This window comes from Cnephaeus nilssonii (genome assembly GCF_951640355.1).
Source record: "Cnephaeus nilssonii genome assembly, contig: SCAFFOLD_50, whole genome shotgun sequence".
Classification (NCBI taxonomy): Eukaryota; Metazoa; Chordata; class Mammalia; order Chiroptera; family Vespertilionidae; genus Cnephaeus; species Cnephaeus nilssonii.
This window is the reverse complement of record NW_027645533.1, coordinates 753,154-774,555: the sequence shown is the minus strand read 5'-3', so window position 1 is coordinate 774,555 and position 21,402 is coordinate 753,154.

Genomic DNA, 21,402 nt, shown 5'->3' with positions numbered 1-21,402 from the left:
TCACTGAAAAGTAGTATTCAACTGTAAAACAGTTGAAAGACAAGTGTATATAGCTTCTCAAGATCAGAAAAGAGTGTATAAAGTTGTTTCTACATGTGGTGAAGTCCCACAAGTAGAAAATAAGGCCCATTATAGGAAATAGCTAGAAATCAGTAGTCATTCAGAGCAAATACTAATGAATATCACATAATAGAGAGAGAACAAGTGTAAAAGACATCAAAATGTAAGTCTCTAGTCTATAAAGGATGTTGTACACTGCAGAAATCCTTGAAATAGAGTTAGCTCACATGAAACCAGTGTTTCAAACCACCAGAATGCTCGGAAAAGTAGTATTTAACTGTAAAACAGTTGAAAGACAAGTTTATATAGATTCGCAAGTCCACAGAAGACTGTATAAAGTTGTTTCTACATGAGGTGAAGTCCCACAAGTAGAGCAGAAGGCCCATTATAGGAAACAGCTAGAAATCAGTAGTAATTCAGAGGAAATACTAATGAATATCATAGAATTGTGTGAGAACAAGTGTAAAAGACATCAAAATGTAAGTTTCTAGTCTAGAAAGGATGTTATACACTACAGAAATCCTTGAAATAGAGTTACTTCACAAGAAAACAGTGTTTCAACCCACTAGAATTCACTGAAAAGTAGTATTCAACTGTAAAACAGTTGAAAGACAAGTGTATATAGCTTCTCAAGATCAGAAAAGAGTGTATAAAGTTGTTTCTACATGTGGTGAAGTCCCACAAGTAGAAAATAAGGCCCATTATAGGAAACAGCTAGAAATCAGTAGTCATTCAGAGCAAATACTAATGAATATCACATAATAGAGAGAGAACAAGTGTAAAAGACATCAAAATGTAAGTCTCTAGTCTATAAAGGATGTTGTACACTGCAGAAATCCTTGAAATAGAGTTAGCTCACATGAAACCAGTGTTTCAAACCACCAGAATGCTCGGAAAAGTAGTATTAAACTGTAAAACAGTTGAAAGACAAGTTTATATAGATTCGCAAGTCCACAGAAGACTGTATAAAGTTGTTTCTACATGTGGTGAAGTCCCACAAGTAGAGCAGAAGTCCCATTATAGGAAACAGCTAGAAATCAGTAGTAATTCCGAGGAAATACTAATGAATATCATAGAATTGTGTGAGAACAAGTGTAAAAGACATCAAAATGTAAGTTTCTAGTCTAGAAAGGATGTTATACACTACAGAAATCCTTGAAATAGAGTTACTTCACAAGAAAACAGTGTTTCAACCCACTAGAATTCACTGAAAAGTAGTATTCAACTGTAAAACAGTTGAAAGACAAGTGTATATAGCTTCTCAAGATCAGAAAAGAGTGTATAAAGTTGTTTCTACATGTGGTGAAGTCCCACAAGTAGAAAAGAAGGCCCATTATAGGAAACAGCTAGAAATCAGTAGTCATTCAGAGCCAATACTAATGAATATCACAGAATAGAGAGAGAACAAGTGTAAAAGACATCAAAATGTAAGTCTCTAGTCTATAAAGGATGTTGTACACTGCAGAAATCCTTGAAATAGAGTTAGCTCACATGAAACCAGTGTTTCAAACCACCAGAATGCTGGGAAAAGTAGTATTTAACTGTAAAACAGTTGACAGACAAGTTTATATAGATTCGCAAGTCCACAGAAGACTGTATAAAGTTGTTTCTACATGTGGTGAAGTCCCACAAGTAAAGCAGAAGGCCCATTATAGGAAACAGCTAGAAATCAGTAGTAATTCAGAGGAAATACTAATGAATATCATAGAATTGTGTGAGAACAAGTGTAAAAGACATCAAAATGTAAGTTTCTAGTCTAGAAAGGATGTTATACACTACAGAAATCCTTGAAATAGATTTACTTCACAAGAAAACAGTGTTTCAACCCAGTAGAATTCACTGAAAAGTATTGTTCAACTGTAAAACAGTGGAAAGACAAGTGTATATAGCTTCGCAAGTCCACAGAAGACTGTATAAAGTTGTTTCTACATGTGGTGATGTCCCACAAGTAGAAAATAAGGCCCATTATAGGAAACAGCTAGAAATCAGTAGTAATTCAGAGAAAATACTCATGAATATCATAGAATTGTGTGAGAACAAGTGTAAAAGACATCAAAATGTAAGTTTCTAGTCTAGAAAGGATGTTATACACTACAGAAATCCTTGAAATAGAGTTACTTCACAAGAAAACAGTGTTTCATCCCACTAGAATTCACTGAAAAGTAGTATTCAACTGTAAAACAGTTGAAAGACAAGTGTATATAGCTTCTCAAGATCAGAAAAGAGTGTATAAAGTTGTTTCTACATGTGGTGAAGTCCCACAAGTAGAAAAGAAGGCCCATTATAGGAAACAGCTAGAAATCAGTAGTCATTCAGAGCCAATACTAATGAATATCACAGAATAGAGAGAGAACAAGTGTAAAAGACATCAAAATGTAAGCCTCTAGTCTATAAAGGATGTTGTACACTGCAGAAATCCTTGAAATAGAGTTAGCTCACATGAAACCAGTGTTTCAAACCACCAGAATGCTGGGAAAAGTAGTATTTAACTGTAAAACAGTTGAAAGACAAGTTTATATAGATTCGCAAGTCCACAGAAGACTGTATAAAGTTGTTTCTACATGTGGTGAAGTCCCACAAGTAAAGCAGAAGGCCCATTATAGGAAACAGCTAGAAATCAGTAGTAATTCAGAGGAAATACTAATGAATATCATAGAATTGTGTGAGAACAAGTGTAAAAGACATCAAAATGTAAGTTTCTAGTCTAGAAAGGATGTTATACACTACAGAAATCCTTGAAATAGAGTTACTTCACAAGAAAACAGTGTTTCAACCCAGTAGAATTCACTGAAAAGTATTGTTCAACTGTAAAACAGTGGAAAGACAAGTGTATATAGCTTCGCAAGTCCACAGAAGACTGTATAAAGTTGTTTCTACATGTGGTGATGTCCCACAAGTAGAAAATAAGGCCCATTATAGGAAACAGCTAGAAATCAGTAGTAATTCAGAGAAAATACTCATGAATATCATAGAATTGTGTGAGAACAAGTGTAAAAGACATCAAAATGTAAGTTTCTAGTCTAGAAAGGATGTTATACACTACAGAAATCCTTGAAATAGAGTTACTTCACAAGAAAACAGTGTTTCATCCCACTAGAATTCACTGAAAAGTAGTATTCAACTGTAAAACAGTTGAAAGACAAGTGTATATAGCTTCTCCAGTTCAGGGAAGAGTGTATAAAGTTGTTTCTACATGTGGTGAAGTCCCACAAGTAGAAAATAAGGCCCATTATAGGAAACAGCTAGAAATCAGTAGTCATTCAGAGCAAATACTAATGAATATCACATAATAGAGAGAGAACAAGTGTAAAAGACATCAAAATGTAAGTCTCTAGTCTATAAAGGATGTTGTACACTGCAGAAATCCTTGAAATAGAGTTAGCTCACATGAAACCAGTGTTTCAAACCACCAGAATGCTCGGAAAAGTAGTATTTAACTGTAAAACAGTTGAAAGACAAGTTTATATAGATTCGCAAGTCCACAGAAGACTGTATAAAGTTGTTTCTACATGTGGTGAAGTCCCACAAGTAGAGCAGAAGGCCCATTATAGGAAACAGCTAGAAATCAGTAGTAATTCAGAGGAAATACTAATGAATAATATAGAATTGTGTGAGAACAAGGGTAAAAGACATCAAAATGTAAGTTTCTAGTCTAGAAAGGATGTTATACACTACAGAAATCCTTGAAATAGAGTTACTTCACAAGAAAACAGTGTTTCAACCCACTAGAATTCACTGAAAAGTAGTATTCAACTGTAAAACAGTTGAAAGACAAGTGTATATAGCTTCTCAAGATCAGAAAAGAGTGTATAAAGTTGTTTCTACATGTGGTGAAGTCCCACAAGTAGAAAAGAAGGCCCATTATAGGAAACAGCTAGAAATCAGTAGTAATTCAGAGGAAATACTAATGAATATCATAGAATTGTGTGAGAAAAAGTGTAAAAGACATCAAAATGTAAGTTTCTAGTCTAGAACGGATGTTATACACTACAGAAATCCTTGAAATAGAGTTACTTCACAAGAAAACAGTGTTTCAACCCACTAGAATTCACTGAAAAGTAGTATTCAACTGTAAAACAGTTGAAAGACAAGTGTATATAGCTTCTCAAGATCAGAAAAGAGTGTATAAAGTTGTTTCTACATGTGGTGAAGTCCCACAAGTAGAAAAGAAGGCCCATTATAGGAAACAGCTAGAAATCAGTAGTCATTCAGAGCCAATACTAATGAATATCACAGAATAGAGAGAGAACAAGTGTAAAAGACATCAAAATGTAAGTCTCTAGTCTATAAAGGATGTTGTACACTGCAGAAATACTTGAAATAGAGTTAGCTCACATGAAACCAGTGTTTCAAACCACCAGAATGCTGGGAAAAGTAGTATTTAACTGTAAAACAGTTGAAAGACAAGTTTATATAGATTCGCAAGTCCACAGAAGACTGTATAAAGTTGTTTCTACATGTGGTGAAGTCCCACAAGTAGAAAAGAAGGCCCATTATAGGAAACAGCTAGAAATCAGTAGTCATTCAGAGCCAATACTAATGAATATCACAGAATAGAGAGAGAACAAGTGTAAAAGACATCAAAATGTAAGTCTCTAGTCTATAAAGGATGTTGTACACTGCAGAAATACTTGAAATAGAGTTAGCTCACATGAAACCAGTGTTTCAAACCACCAGAATGCTCGGAAAAGTAGTATTTAACTGTAAAACAGTTGAAAGACAAGTTTATATAGATTCGCAAGTCCACAGAAGACTGTATAAAGTTGTTTCTACATGTGGTGAAGTCCCACAAGTAGAGCAGAAGGCCCATTATAGGAAACAGCTAGAAATCAGTAGTAATTCAGAGGAAATACTAATGAATAATATAGAATTGTGTGAGAACAAGGGTAAAAGACATCAAAATGTAAGTTTCTAGTCTAGAAAGGATGTTATACACTACAGAAATCCTTGAAATAGAGTTACTTCACAAGAAAACAGTGTTTCAACCCACTAGAATTCACTGAAAAGTAGTATTCAACTGTAAAACAGTTGAAAGACAAGTGTATATAGCTTCTCAAGATCAGAAAAGAGTGTATAAAGTTGTTTCTACATGTGGTGAAGTCCCACAAGTAGAAAAGAAGGCCCATTATAGGAAACAGCTAGAAATCAGTAGTAATTCAGAGGAAATACTAATGAATATCATAGAATTGTGTGAGAAAAAGTGTAAAAGACATCAAAATGTAAGTTTCTAGTCTAGAACGGATGTTATACACTACAGAAATCCTTGAAATAGAGTTACTTCACAAGAAAACAGTGTTTCAACCCACTAGAATTCACTGAAAAGTAGTATTCAACTGTAAAACAGTTGAAAGACAAGTGTATATAGCTTCTCAAGATCAGAAAAGAGTGTATAAAGTTGTTTCTACATGTGGTGAAGTCCCACAAGTAGAAAAGAAGGCCCATTATAGGAAACAGCTAGAAATCAGTAGTCATTCAGAGCCAATACTAATGAATATCACAGAATAGAGAGAGAACAAGTGTAAAAGACATCAAAATGTAAGTCTCTAGTCTATAAAGGATGTTGTACACTGCAGAAATACTTGAAATAGAGTTAGCTCACATGAAACCAGTGTTTCAAACCACCAGAATGCTGGGAAAAGTAGTATTTAACTGTAAAACAGTTGAAAGACAAGTTTATATAGATTCGCAAGTCCACAGAAGACTGTATAAAGTTGTTTCTACATGTGGTGAAGTCCCACAAGTAAAGCAGAAGGCCCATTATAGGAAACAGCTAGAAATCAGTAGTAATTCAGAGGAAATACTAATGAATATCATAGAATTGTGTGAGAACAAGTGTAAAAGACATCAAAATGTAAGTTTCTAGTCTAGAAAGGATGTTATACACTACAGAAATCCTTGAAATAGAGTTACTTCACAAGAAAACAGTGTTTCAACCCAGTAGAATTCACTGAAAAGTATTGTTCAACTGTAAAACAGTGGAAAGACAAGTGTATATAGCTTCGCAAGTCCACAGAAGACTGTATAAAGTTGTTTCTACATGTGGTGATGTCCCACAAGTAGAAAAGAAGGCCCATTATAGGAAACAGCTAGAAATCAGTAGTAATTCAGAGAAAATACTCATGAATATCATAGAATTGTGTGAGAACAAGTGTAAAAGACATCAAAATGTAAGTTTCTAGTCTAGAAAGGATGTTATACACTACAGAAATCCTTGAAATAGAGTTACTTCACAAGAAAACAGTGTTTCATCCCACTAGAATTCACTGAAAAGTAGTATTCAACTGTAAAACAGTTGAAAGACAAGTGTATATAGCTTCTCCAGTTCAGGGAAGAGTGTATAAAGTTGTTTCTACATGTGGTGAAGTCCCACAAGTAGAAAATAAGGCCCATTATAGGAAACAGCTAGAAATCAGTAGTCATTCAGAGCAAATACTAATGAATATCACATAATAGAGAGAGAACAAGTGTAAAAGACATCAAAATGTAAGTCTCTAGTCTATAAAGGATGTTGTACACTGCAGAAATCCTTGAAATAGAGTTAGCTCACATGAAACCAGTGTTTCAAACCACCAGAATGCTCGGAAAAGTAGTATTTAACTGTAAAACAGTTGAAAGACAAGTTTATATAGATTCGCAAGTCCACAGAAGACTGTATAAAGTTGTTTCTACATGTGGTGAAGTCCCACAAGTAGAGCAGAAGGCCCATTATAGGAAACAGCTAGAAATCAGTAGTAATTCAGAGGAAATACTAATGAATATCATAGAATTGTGTGAGAACAAGGGTAAAAGACATCAAAATGTAAGTTTCTAGTCTAGAAAGGATGTTATACACTACAGAAATCCTTGAAATAGAGTTACTTCACAAGAAAACAGTGTTTCAACCCACTAGAATTCACTGAAAAGTAGTATTCAACTGTAAAACAGTTGAAAGACAAGTGTATATAGCTTCTCAAGATCAGAAAAGAGTGTATAAAGTTGTTTCTACATGTGGTGAAGTCCCACAAGTAGAAAATAAGGCCCATTATAGGAAACAGCTAGAAATCAGTAGTCATTCAGAGCAAATACTAATGAATATCACATAATAGAGAGAGAACAAGTGTAAAAGACATCAAAATGTAAGTCTCTAGTCTATAAAGGATGTTGTACACTGCAGAAATCCTTGAAATAGAGTTAGCTCACATGAAACCAGTGTTTCAAACCACCAGAATGCTCGGAAAAGTGGTATTTAACTGTAAAACAGTTGAAAGACAAGTTTATATAGATTCGCAAGTCCACAGAAGACTGTATAAAGTTGTTTCTACATGTGGTGAAGTCCCACAAGTAGAGCAGAAGGCCCATTATAGGAAACAGCTAGAAATCAGTAGTAATTCAGAGGAAATACTAATGAATATCATAGAATTATGTGAGAACAAGGGTAAAAGACATCAAAATGTAAGTTTCTAGTCTAGAAAGGATATTATACACTACAGAAATCCTTGAAATAGAGTTACTTCACAAGAAAACAGTGTTTCAACCCACTAGAATTCACTGAAAAGTAGTATTCAACTGTAAAACAGTTGAAAGACAAGTGTATATAGCTTCTCAAGATCAGAAAAGAGTGTATAAAGTTGTTTCTACATGTGGTGAAGTCCCACAAGTAGAAAATAAGGCCCATTATAGGAAATAGCTAGAAATCAGTAGTCATTCAGAGCAAATACTAATGAATATCACATAATAGAGAGAGAACAAGTGTAAAAGACATCAAAATGTAAGTCTCTACTCTATAAAGGATGTTGTACACTGCAGAAATCCTTGAAATAGAGTTAGCTCACATGAAACCAGTGTTTCAAACCACCAGAATGCTCAGAAAAGTAGTATTTAACTGTTAAACAGTTGAAAGACAAGTTTATATAGCTTCGCAAGTCCACAGAAGACTGTATAAAGTTGTTTCTACATGTGGTGAAGTCCCACAAGTAGAGCAGAAGGCCCATTATAGGAAACAGCTAGAAAACAGTAGTAATTCAGAGGAAATACTAATGAATATCATAGAATTGTGTGAGAACAAGTGTAAAAGACATCAAAATGTAAGTTTCTAGTCTAGAAAGGATGTTATACACTACAGAAATCCTTGAAATAGAGTTACTTCACAAGAAAACAGTGTTTCAACCCACTAGAATTCACTGAAAAGTAGTATTCAACTGTAAAACAGTTGAAAGACAAGTGTATATAGCTTCTCAAGATCAGAAAAGAGTGTATAAAGTTGTTTCTACATGTGGTGAAGTCCCACAAGTAGAAAAGAAGGCCCATTATAGGAAACAGCTAGAAATCAGTAGTCATTCAGAGCCAATACTAATGAATATCACAGAATAGAGAGAGAACAAGTGTAAAAGACATCAAAATGTAAGTCTCTAGTCTATAAAGGATGTTGTACACTGCAGAAATACTTGAAATAGAGTTAGCTCACATGAAACCAGTGTTTCAAACCACCAGAATGCTGGGAAAAGTAGTATTTAACTGTAAAACAGTTGAAAGACAAGTTTATATAGATTCGCAAGTCCACAGAAGACTGTATAAAGTTGTTTCTACATGTGGTGAAGTCCCACAAGTAAAGCAGAAGGCCCATTATAGGAAACAGCTAGAAATCAGTAGTAATTCAGAGGAAATACTAATGAATATCATAGAATTGTGTGAGAACAAGTGTAAAAGACATCAAAATGTAAGTTTCTAGTCTAGAAAGGATGTTATACACTACAGAAATCCTTGAAATAGAGTTACTTCACAAGAAAACAGTGTTTCAACCCAGTAGAATTCACTGAAAAGTATTGTTCAACTGTAAAACAGTGGAAAGACAAGTGTATATAGCTTCGCAAGTCCACAGAAGACTGTATAAAGTTGTTTCTACATGTGGTGATGTCCCACAAGTAGAAAAGAAGGCCCATTATAGGAAACAGCTAGAAATCAGTAGTAATTCAGAGAAAATACTCATGAATATCATAGAATTGTGTGAGAACAAGTGTAAAAGACATCAAAATGTAAGTTTCTAGTCTAGAAAGGATGTTATACACTACAGAAATCCTTGAAATAGAGTTACTTCACAAGAAAACAGTGTTTCATCCCACTAGAATTCACTGAAAAGTAGTATTCAACTGTAAAACAGTTGAAAGACAAGTGTATATAGCTTCTCCAGTTCAGGGAAGAGTGTATAAAGTTGTTTCTACATGTGGTGAAGTCCCACAAGTAGAAAATAAGGCCCATTATAGGAAACAGCTAGAAATCAGTAGTCATTCAGAGCAAATACTAATGAATATCACATAATAGAGAGAGAACAAGTGTAAAAGACATCAAAATGTAAGTCTCTAATCTATAAAGGATGTTGTACACTGCAGAAATCCTTGAAATAGAGTTAGCTCACATGAAACCAGTGTTTCAAACCACCAGAATGCTCGGAAAAGTAGTATTTAACTGTAAAACAGTTGAAAGACAAGTTTATATAGATTCGCAAGTCCACAGAAGACTGTATAAAGTTGTTTCTACATGTGGTGAAGTCCCACAAGTAGAGCAGAAGGCCCATTATAGGAAACAGCTAGAAATCAGTAGTAATTCAGAGGAAATACTAATGAATATCATAGAATTGTGTGAGAACAAGGGTAAAAGACATCAAAATGTAAGTTTCTAGTCTAGAAAGGATGTTATACACTACAGAAATCCTTGAAATAGAGTTACTTCACAAGAAAACAGTGTTTCAACCCACTAGAATTCACTGAAAAGTAGTATTCAACTGTAAAACAGTTGAAAGACAAGTGTATATAGCTTCTCAAGATCAGAAAAGAGTGTATAAAGTTGTTTCTACATGTGGTGAAGTCCCACAAGTAGAAAATAAGGCCCATTATAGGAAACAGCTAGAAATCAGTAGTCATTCAGAGCAAATACTAATGAATATCACATAATAGAGAGAGAACAAGTGTAAAAGACATCAAAATGTAAGTCTCTAGTCTATAAAGGATGTTGTACACTGCAGAAATCCTTGAAATAGAGTTAGCTCACATGAAACCAGTGTTTCAAACCACCAGAATGCTCGGAAAAGTAGTATTTAACTGTAAAACAGTTGAAAGACAAGTTTATATAGATTCGCAAGTCCACAGAAGACTGTATAAAGTTGTTTCTACATGTGGTGAAGTCCCACAAGTAGAGCAGAAGGCCCATTATAGGAAACAGCTAGAAATCAGTAGTAATTCAGAGGAAATACTAATGAATATCATAGAATTGTGTGAGAATAAGTGTAAAAGACATCAAAATGTAAGTTTCTAGTCTAGAAAGGATGTTATACACTACAGAAATCCTTGAAATAGAGTTACTTCACAAGAAAACAGTGTTTCAACCCACTAGAATTCACTGAAAAGTAGTATTCAACTGTAAAACAGTTGAAAGACAAGTGTATATAGCTTCTCAAGATCAGAAAAGAGTGTATAAAGTTGTTTCTACATGTGGTGAAGTCCCACAAGTAGAAAATAAGGCCCATTATAGGAAACAGCTAGAAATCAGTAGTCATTCAGAGCAAATACTAATGAATATCACATAATAGAGAGAGAACAAGTGTAAAATCCATCAAAATGTAAGTCTCTAGTCTATAAAGGATGTTGTACACTGCAGAAATCCTTGAAATAGAGTTAGCTCACATGAAACCAGTGTTTCAAACCACCAGAATGCTCTGAAAAGTAGTATTTAACTGTAAAACAGTTGAAAGACAAGTTTATATAGATTCGCAAGTCCACAGAAGACTGTATAAAGTTGTTTCTACATGTGGTGAAGTCCCACAAGTAGAACAGAAGGCCCATTATAGGAAACAGCTAGAAATCAGTAGTAATTCAGAGGAAATACTAATGAATATCATAGAATTATGTGAGAACAAGGGTAAAAGACATCAAAATGTAAGTTTCTAGTCTAGAAAGGATATTATACACTACAGAAATCCTTGAAATAGAGTTACTTCACAAGAAAACAGTGTTTCAACCCACTAGAATTCACTGAAAAGTAGTATTCAACTGTAAAACAGTTGAAAGACAAGTGTATATAGCTTCTCAAGATCAGAAAAGAGTGTATAAAGTTGTTTCTACATGTGGTGAAGTCCCACAAGTAGAAAATAAGGCCCATTATAGGAAATAGCTAGAAATCAGTAGTCATTCAGAGCAAATACTAATGAATATCACATAATAGAGAGAGAACAAGTGTAAAAGACATCAAAATGTAAGTCTCTACTCTATAAAGGATGTTGTACACTGCAGAAATCCTTGAAATAGAGTTAGCTCACATGAAACCAGTGTTTCAAACCACCAGAATGCTCGGAAAAGTAGCATTTAACTGTAAAACAGTTGAAAGACAAGTTTATATAGCTTCGCAAGTCCACAGAAGACTGTATAAAGTTGTTTCTACATGTGGTGAAGTCCCACAAGTAGAGCAGAAGGCCCATTATAGGAAACAGCTAGAAATCAGTAGTAATTCAGAGTAAATACTAATGAATATCATAGAATTGTGTGAGAACAAGTGTAAAAGACATCAAAATGTAAGTTTCTAGTCTAGAAAGGATGTTATACACTACAGAAATCCTTGAAATAGAGTTACTTCACAAGAAAACAGTGTTTCAACCCACTAGAATTCACTGAAAAGTAGTATTCAACTGTAAAACAGTTGAAAGACAAGTGTATATAGCTTCTCAAGATCAGAAAAGAGTGTATAAAGTTGTTTCTACATGTGGTGAAGTCCCACAAGTAGAAAATAAGGCCCATTATAGGAAACAGCTAGAAATCAGTAGTCATTCAGAGCAAATACTAATGAATATCACATAATAGAGAGAGAACAAGTGTAAAAGACATCAAAATGTAAGTCTCTAGTCTATAAAGGATGTTGTACACTGCAGAAATCCTTGAAATAGAGTTAGCTCACATGAAACCAGTGTTTCAAACCACCAGAATGCTCGGAAAAGTAGTATTTAACTGTAAAACAGTTGAAAGACAAGTTTATATAGATTCGCAAGTCCACAGAAGATTGTATAAAGTTGTTTCTACATGTGGTGAAGTCCCACAAGTAGAGCAGAAGTCCCATTATAGGAAACAGCTAGAAATCAGTAGTAATTCCGAGGAAATACTAATGAATATCATAGAATTGTGTGAGAACAAGTGTAAAAGACATCAAAATGTAAGTTTCTAGTCTAGAAAGGATGTTATACACTACAGAAATCCTTGAAATAGAGTTACTTCACAAGAAAACAGTGTTTCAACCCACTAGAATTCACTGAAAAGTAGTATTCAACTGTAAAACAGTTGAAAGACAAGTGTATATAGCTTCTCAAGATCAGAAAAGAGTGTATAAAGTTGTTTCTACATGTGGTGAAGTCCCACAAGTAGAAAAGAAGGCCCATTATAGGAAACAGCTAGAAATCAGTAGTCATTCAGAGCAAATACTAATGAATATCACATAATAGAGAGAGAACAAGTGTAAAAGACATCGAAATGTAAGTCTCTAGTTTATAAAGGATGTTGTACTCTGCAGAAATCCTTGAAATAGAGTTAGCTCACATGAAACCAGTGTTTCAAACCACCAGAATGCTCGGAAAAGTAGTATTTAACTGTAAAACAGTTGAAAGACAAGTTTATATAGCTTGCAAGTCCACAGAAGACTGTATAAAGTTGTTTCTACATGTGGTGAAGTCCCACAAGTAGAGCAGAAGGCCCATTATAGGAAACAGCTAGAAATCAGTTGTAATTCAGAGGAAATACTAATGAATATCATAGAATTGTGTGAGAACAAGTGTAAAAGACATCAAAATGTAAGTTTCTAGTCTAGAAAGGATGTTATACACTACAGAAATCCTTGAAATAGAGTTACTTCACAAGAAAACAGTGTTTCAACCCAGTAGAATTCACTGAAAAGTAGTATTCAACTGTAAAACAGTTGAAAGACAAGTGTATATAGCTTCTCAAGATCAGAAAAGAGTGTATAAAGTTGTTTCTACATGTGGTGAAGTCCCACAAGTAGAAAAGAAGTCCCATTATAGGAAACAGCTAGAAATCAGTAGTCATTCAGAGCAAATACTAATGAATATCACAGAATAGAGAGAGAACAAGAGTAAAAGACATCAAAATGTAAGTCTCTAGTCTAGAAAGGATGTTGTACACTGCAGAAATCCTTGAAATAGAGTTAGTTCACATGAAACCAGTGTTTCAAACCACCGGAATGCACTGAAAAGTAGTATTTAACTGTAAAACAGTTGAAAGACAAGTTTATATAGCTTCGCAAGTCCACAGAAGACTGTATAAAGTTGTTTCTACATGTGGTGAAGTCCCACAAGTAGAGCAGAAGGCCCATTATAGGAAACAGCTAGAAATCAGTAGTAATTCAGAGGAAATACTAATGAATATCATAGAATTGTGTGAGAACAAGTGTAAAAGACATCAAAATGTACGTTTCTAGTCTAGAAAGGATGTTATACACTACAGAAATCCTTGAAATAGAGTTACTTCACAAGAAAACAGTGTTTCAACCCACTAGAATTCACTGAAAAGTATTGTTCAACTGTAAAACAGTGGAAAGACAAGTGTATATAGCTTCGCAAGTCCACAGAAGACTGTATAAAGTTGTTTCTACATGTGGTGAAGTCCCACAAGTAGAAAATAAGGCCCATTATAGGAAACAGCTAGAAATCAGTAGTAATTCAGAGGAAATACTCATGAATATCATAGAATTTTGTGAGAACAAGTGTAAAAGACATCAAAATGTAAGTTTCTAGTCTAGAAAGGATGTTATACACTACAGAAATCCTTGAAATAGAGTTACTTCACAAGAAAACAGTGTTTCATCCCACTAGAATTCACTGAAAAGTAGTATTCCACTGTAAAACAGTTGAAAGACAAGTGTATATAGCTTCTCCAGTTCAGGGAAGAGTGTATAAAGTTGTTTCTACATGTGGTGAAGTCCCACAAGTAGAAAATAAGGCCCATTATAGGAAACAGCTAGAAATCAGTAGTCATTCAGAGCAAATACTAATGAATATCACATAATAGAGAGAGAACAAGTGTAAAAGACATCAAAATGTAAGTCTCTAGTCTATAAAGGATGTTGTACACTGCAGAAATCCTTGAAATAGAGTTAGCTCACATGAAACCAGTGTTTCAAACCACCAGAATGCTCGGAAAAGTAGTATTTAACTGTAAAACAGTTGAAAGACAAGTTTATATAGATTCGCAAGTCCACAGAAGACTGTATAAAGTTGTTTCTACATGTGGTGAAGTCCCACAAGTAGAGCAGAAGGCCCATTATAGGAAACAGCTAGAAATCAGTAGTAATTCAGAGGAAATACTAATGAATATCATAGAATTGTGTGAGAACAAGGGTAAAAGACATCAAAATGTAAGTTTCTAGTCTAGAAAGGATGTTATACACTACAGAAATCCTTGAAATAGAGTTACTTCACAAGAAAACAGTGTTTCAACCCACTAGAATTCACTGAAAAGTAGTATTCAACTGTAAAACAGTTGAAAGACAAGTGTATATAGCTTCTCAAGATCAGAAAAGAGTGTATAAAGTTGTTTCTACATGTGGTGAAGTCCCACAAGTAGAAAAGAAGGCCCATTATAGGAAACAGCTAGAAATCAGTAGTCATTCAGAGCAAATACTAATGAATATCATAGAATTGTGTGAGAAAAAGTGTAAAAGACATCAAAATGTAAGTTTCTAGTCTAGAAAGGATGTTATACACTACAGAAATCCTTGAAATAGAGTTACTTCACAAGAAAACAGTGTTTCAACCCACTAGAATTCACTGAAAAGTAGTATTCAACTGTAAAACAGTTGAAAGACAAGTGTATATAGCTTCTCAAGATCAGAAAAGAGTGTATAAAGTTGTTTCTACATGTGGTGAAGTCCCACAAGTAGAAAAGAAGGCCCATTATAGGAAACAGCTAGAAATCAGTAGTCATTCAGAGCAAATACTAATGAATATCACAGAATAGAGAGAGAACAAGTGTAAAAGACATCAAAATGTAAGTCTCTAGTCTATAAAGGATGTTGTACACTGCAGAAATCCTTGAAATAGAGTTAGCTCACATGAAACCAGTGTTTCAAACCACCAGAATGCTCGGAAAAGTAGTATTTAACTGTAAAACAGTTGAAAGACAAGTTTATATAGATTCGCAAGTCCACAGAAGACTGTATAAAGTTGTTTCTACATGTGGTGAAGTCCCACAAGTAAAGCAGAAGGCCCATTATAAGAAACAGCTAGAAATCAGTAGTAATTCAGAGGAAATACTAATGAATATCATAGAATTGTGTGAGAACAAGTGTAAAAGACATCAAAATGTAAGTTTCTAGTCTAGAAAGGATGTTATACACTACAGAAATCCTTGAAATAGAGTTACTTCACAAGAAAACAGTGTTTCAACCCAGTAGAATTCACTGAAAAGTAGTATTCAACTGTAAAACAGTTGAAAGACAAGTGTATATAGCTTCTCAAGATCAGAAAAGAGTGTATAAAGTTGTTTCTACATGTGGTGAAGTCCCACAAGTAGAAAAGAAGTCCCATTATAGGAAACAGCTAGAAATCAGTAGTCATTCAGAGCAAATACTAATGAATACCACAGAATAGAGAGAGAACAAGAGTAAAAGACATCAAAATGTAAGTCTCTAGTCTAGAAAGGATGTTGTACACTGCAGAAATCCTTGAAATAGAGTTAGTTCACATGAAACCAGTGTTTCAAACCACCGGAATGCACTGAAAAGTAGTATTTAACTGTAAAACAGTTGAAAGACAAGTTTATATAGCTTCGCAAGTCCACAGAAGACTGTATAAAGTTGTTTCTACATGTGTTGAAGTCCCACAAGTAGAGCAGAAGGCCCATTATAGGAAACAGCTAGAAATCAGTAGTAATTCAGAGGAAATACTAATGAATATCATAGAATTGTGTGAGAACAAGTGTAAAAGACATCAAAATGTACGTTTCTAGTCTAGAAAGGATGTTATACACTACAGAAATCCTTGAAATAGAGTTACTTCACAAGAAAACAGTGTTTCAACCCACTAGAATTCACTGAAAAGTATTGTTCAACTGTAAAACAGTGGAAAGACAAGTGTATATAGCTTCGCAAGTCCACAGAAGACTGTATAAAGTTGTTTCTACATGTGGTGAAGTCCCACAAGTAGAAAATAAGGCCCATTATAGGAAACAGCTAGAAATCAGTAGTAATTCAGAGGAAATACTCATGAATATCATAGAATTGTGTGAGAACAAGTGTAAAAGACATCAAAATGTAAGTTTCTAGTCTAGAAAGGATGTTATACACTACAGAAATCCTTGAAATAGAGTTACTTCACAGGAAAACAGTGTTTCATCCCACTAGAATTCACTGAAAAGTAGTATTCCACTGTAAAACAGTTGAAAGACAAGTGTATATAGCTTCTCCAGTTCAGGGAAGAGTGTATAAAGTTGTTTCTACATGTGGTGAAGTCCCACAAGTAGAAAATAAGGCCCATTATAGGAAACAGCTAGAAATCAGTAGTCATTCAGAGCAAATACTAATGAATATCACATAATAGAGAGAGAACAAGTGTAAAAGACATCAAAATGTAAGTCTCTAGTCTATAAAGGATGTTGTACACTGCAGAAATCCTTGAAATAGAGTTAGCTCACATGAAACCAGTGTTTCAAACCACCAGAATGCTCGGAAAAGTAGTATTTAACTGTAAAACAGTTGAAAGACAAGTTTATATAGATTCGCAAGTCCACAGAAGACTGTATAAAGTTGTTTCTACATGTGGTGAAGTCCCACAAGTAGAGCAGAAGGCCCATTATAGGAAACAGCTAGAAATCAGTAGTAATTCAGAGGAAATACTAATGAATATCATAGAATTGTGTGAGAACAAGGGTAAAAGACATCAAAATGTAAGTTTCTAGTCTAGAAAGGATGTTATACACTACAGAAATCCTTGAAATAGAGTTACTTCACAAGAAAACAGTGTTTCAACCCACTAGAATTCACTGAAAAGTAGTATTCAACTGTAAAACAGTTGAAAGACAAGTGTATATAGCTTCTCAAGATCAGAAAAGAGTGTATAAAGTTGTTTCTACATGTGGTGAAGTCCCACAAGTAGAAAAGAAGGCCCATTATAGGAAACAGCTAGAAATCAGTAGTCATTCAGAGCAAATACTAATGAATATCATAGAATTGTGTGAGAAAAAGTGTAAAAGACATCAAAATGTAAGTTTCTAGTCTAGAAAGGATGTTATACACTACAGAAATCCTTGAAATAGAGTTACTTCACAAGAAAACAGTGTTTCAACCCACTAGAATTCACTGAAAAGTAGTATTCAACTGTAAAACAGTTGAAAGACAAGTGTATATAGCTTCTCAAGATCAGAAAAGAGTGTATAAAGTTGTTTCTACATGTGGTGAAGTCCCACAAGTAGAAAAGAAGGCCCATTATAGGAAACAGCTAGAAATCAGTAGTCATTCAGAGCAAATACTAATGAATATCACAGAATAGAGAGAGAACAAGTGTAAAAGACATCAAAATGTAAGTCTCTAGTCTATAAAGGATGTTGTACACTGCAGAAATCCTTGAAATAGAGTTAGCTCACATGAAACCAGTGTTTCAAACCACCAGAATGCTCGGAAAAGTAGTATTTAACTGTAAAACAGTTGAAAGACAAGTTTATATAGATTCGCAAGTCCACAGAAGACTGTATAAAGTTGTTTCTACATGTGGTGAAGTCCCACAAGTAAAGCAGAAGGCCCATTATAAGAAACAGCTAGAAATCAGTAGTAATTCAGAGGAAATACTAATGAATATCATAGAATTGTGTGAGAACAAGTGTAAAAGACATCAAAATGTAAGTTTCTAGTCTAGAAAGGATGTTATACACTACAGAAATCCTTGAAATAGAGTTACTTCACAAGAAAACAGTGTTTCAACCCAGTAGAATTCACTGAAAAGTATTGTTCAACTGTAAAACAGTGGAAAGACAAGTGTATATAGCTTCGCAAGTCCACAGAAGACTGTATAAAGTTGTTTCTACATGTGGTGATGTCCCACAAGTAGAAAATAAGGCCCATTATAGGAAACAGCTAGAAATCAGTAGTAATTCAGAGAAAATACTCATGAATATCATAGAATTGTGTGAGAACAAGTGTAAAAGACATCAAAATGTAAGTTTCTAGTCTAGAAAGGATGTTATACACTACAGAAATCCTTGAAATAGAGTTACTTCACAAGAAAACAGTGTTTCATCCCACTAGAATTCACTGAAAAGTAGTATTCAACTGTAAAACAGTTGAAAGACAAGTGTATATAGCTTCTCCAGTTCAGGGAAGAGTGTATAAAGTTGTTTCTACATGTGGTGAAGTCCCACAAGTAGAAAATAAGGCCCATTATAGGAAACAGCTAGAAATCAGTAGTCATTCAGAGCAAATACTAATGAATATCACATAATAGAGAGAGAACAAGTGTAAAAGACATCAAAATGTAAGTCTCTAGTCTATAAAGGATGTTGTACACTGCAGAAATCCTTGAAATAGAGTTAGCTCACATGAAACCAGTGTTTCAAACCACCAGAATGCTCGGAAAAGTAGTATTTAACTGTAAAACAGTTGAAAGACAAGTTTATATAGATTCGCAAGTCCACAGAAGACTGTATAAAGTTGTTTCTACATGTGGTGAAGTCCCACAAGTAGAGCAGAAGGCCCATTATAGGAAACAGCTAGAAATCAGTAGTAATTCAGAGGAAATACTAATGAATATCATAGAATTGTGTGAGAACAAGGGTAAAAGACATCAAAATGTAAGTTTCTAGTCTAGAAAGGATGTTATACACTACAGAAATCCTTGAAATAGAGTTACTTCACAAGAAAACATTTTTTCAACCCACTAGAATTCACTGAAAAGTAGTATTCAACTGTAAAACAGTTGAAAGACAAGTGTATATAGCTTCTCAAGATCAGAAAAGAGTGTATAAAGTTGTTTCTACATGTGGTGAAGTCCCACAAGTAGAAAAGAAGGCCCATTATAGGAAACAGCTAGAAATCAGTAGTCATTCAGAGCAAATACTAATGAATATCACAGAATAGAGAGAGAACAAGTGTAAAAGACATCAAAATGTAAGTCTCTAGTCTATAAAGGATGTTGTACACTGCAGAAATCCTTGAAATAGAGTTAGCTCACATGAAACCAGTGTTTCAAACCACCAGAATGCTGGGAAAAGTAGTATTTAACTGTAAAACAGTTGAAAGACAAGTTTATATAGATTCGCAAGTCCACAGAAGACTGTATAAAGTTGTTTCTACATGTGGTGAAGTCCCACAAGTAAAGCAGAAGGCCCATTATAGGAAACAGCTAGAAATCAGTAGTAATTCAGAGGAAATACTAATGAATATCATAGAATTGTGTGAGAACAAGTGTAAAAGACATCAAAATGTAAGTTTCTAGTCTAGAAAGGATGTTATACACTACAGAAATCCTTGAAATAGAGTTACTTCACAAGAAAACAGTGTTTCAACCCAGTAGAATTCACTGAAAAGTATTGTTCAACTGTAAAACAGTGGAAAGACAAGTGTATATAGCTTCGCAAGTCCACAGAAGACTGTATAAAGTTGTTTCTACATGTGGTGATGTCCCACAAGTAGAAAATAAGGCCCATTATAGGAAACAGCTAGAAATCAGTAGTAATTCAGAGAAAATACTCATGAATATCATAGAATTGTGTGAGAACAAGTGTAAAAGACATCAAAATGTAAGTTTCTAGTCTAGAAAGGATGTTATACACTACAGAAATCCTTGAAATAGAGTTACTTCACAAGAAAACAGTGTTTCATCCCACTAGAATTCACTGAAAAGTAGTATTCAACTGTAAAACAGTTGAAAGACAAGTGTATATAGCTTCTCCAGTTCAGGGAAGAGTGTATAAAGTTGTTTCTACATGTGGTGAAGTCCCACAAGTAGAAAATAAGGCCCATTATAGGAAACAGCTAGAAATCAGTAGTCATTCAGAGCAAATACTAATGAATATCACATAATAGAGAGAGAACAAGTGTAAAAGACATCAAAATGTAAGTCTCTAGTCTATAAAGGATGTTGTACACTGCAGAAATCCTTGAAATAGAGTTAGCTCACATGAAACCAGTGTTTCAAACCACCAGAATGCTCGGAAAAGTAGTATTTAACTGTAAAACAGTTGAAAGACAAGTTTATATAGATTCGCAAGTCCACAGAAGACTGTATAAAGTTGTTTCTACATGTGGTGAAGTCCCACAAGTAGAGCAGAAGGCCCATTATAGGAAACAGCTAGAAATCAGTAGTAATTCAGAGGAAATACTAATGAATATCATAGAATTGTGTGAGAACAAGGGTAAAAGACATCAAAATGTAAGTTTCTAGTCTAGAAAGGATGTTATACACTACAGAAATCCTTGAAATAGAGTTACTTCACAAGAAAACAGTGTTTCAACCCACTAGAATTCACTGAAAAGTAGTATTCAACTGTAAAACAGTTGAAAGACAAGTGTATATAGCTTCTCAAGATCAGAAAAGAGTGTATAAAGTTGTTTCTACATGTGGTGAAGTCCCACAAGTAGAAAATAAGGCCCATTATAGGAAACAGCTAGAAATCAGTAGTCATTCAGAGCAAATACTAATGAATATCACATAATAGAGAGAGAACAAGTGTAAAATCCATCAAAATGTAAGTCTCTAGTCTATAAAGGATGTTGTACACTGCAGAAATCCTTGAAATAGAGTTAGCTCACATGAAACCAGTGTTTCAAACCACCAGAATGCTCGGAAAAGTAGTATTTAACTGAAAAACAGTTGAAAGACAAGTTTATATAGATTCGCAAGTCCACAGAAGACTGTATAAAGTTGTTTCTACATGTGGTGAAGTCCCACAAGTAGAGCAGAAGGCCCATTATAGGAAACAGCTAGAAATCAGTAGTAATTCAGAGGAAATACTAATGAATATCATAGAATTATGTGAGAACAAGGGTAAAAGACATCAAAATGTAAGTTTCTAGTCTAGAAAGGATGTTATACACTACAGAAATCCTTGAAATAGAGTTACTTCACAAGAAAACAGTGTTTCAACCCACTAGAATTCACTGAAAAGTAGTATTCAACTGTAAAACAGTTGAAAGACAAGTGTATATAGCTTCTCAAGATCAGAAAAGAGTGTATAAAGTTGTTTCTACATGTGGTAAAGTCCCACAAGTAGAAAATAAGGCCCATTATAGGAAATAGCTAGAAATCAGTAGTCATTCAGAGCAAATACTAATGAATATCACATAATAGAGAGAGAACAAGTGTAAAATACATCAAAATGTAAGTCT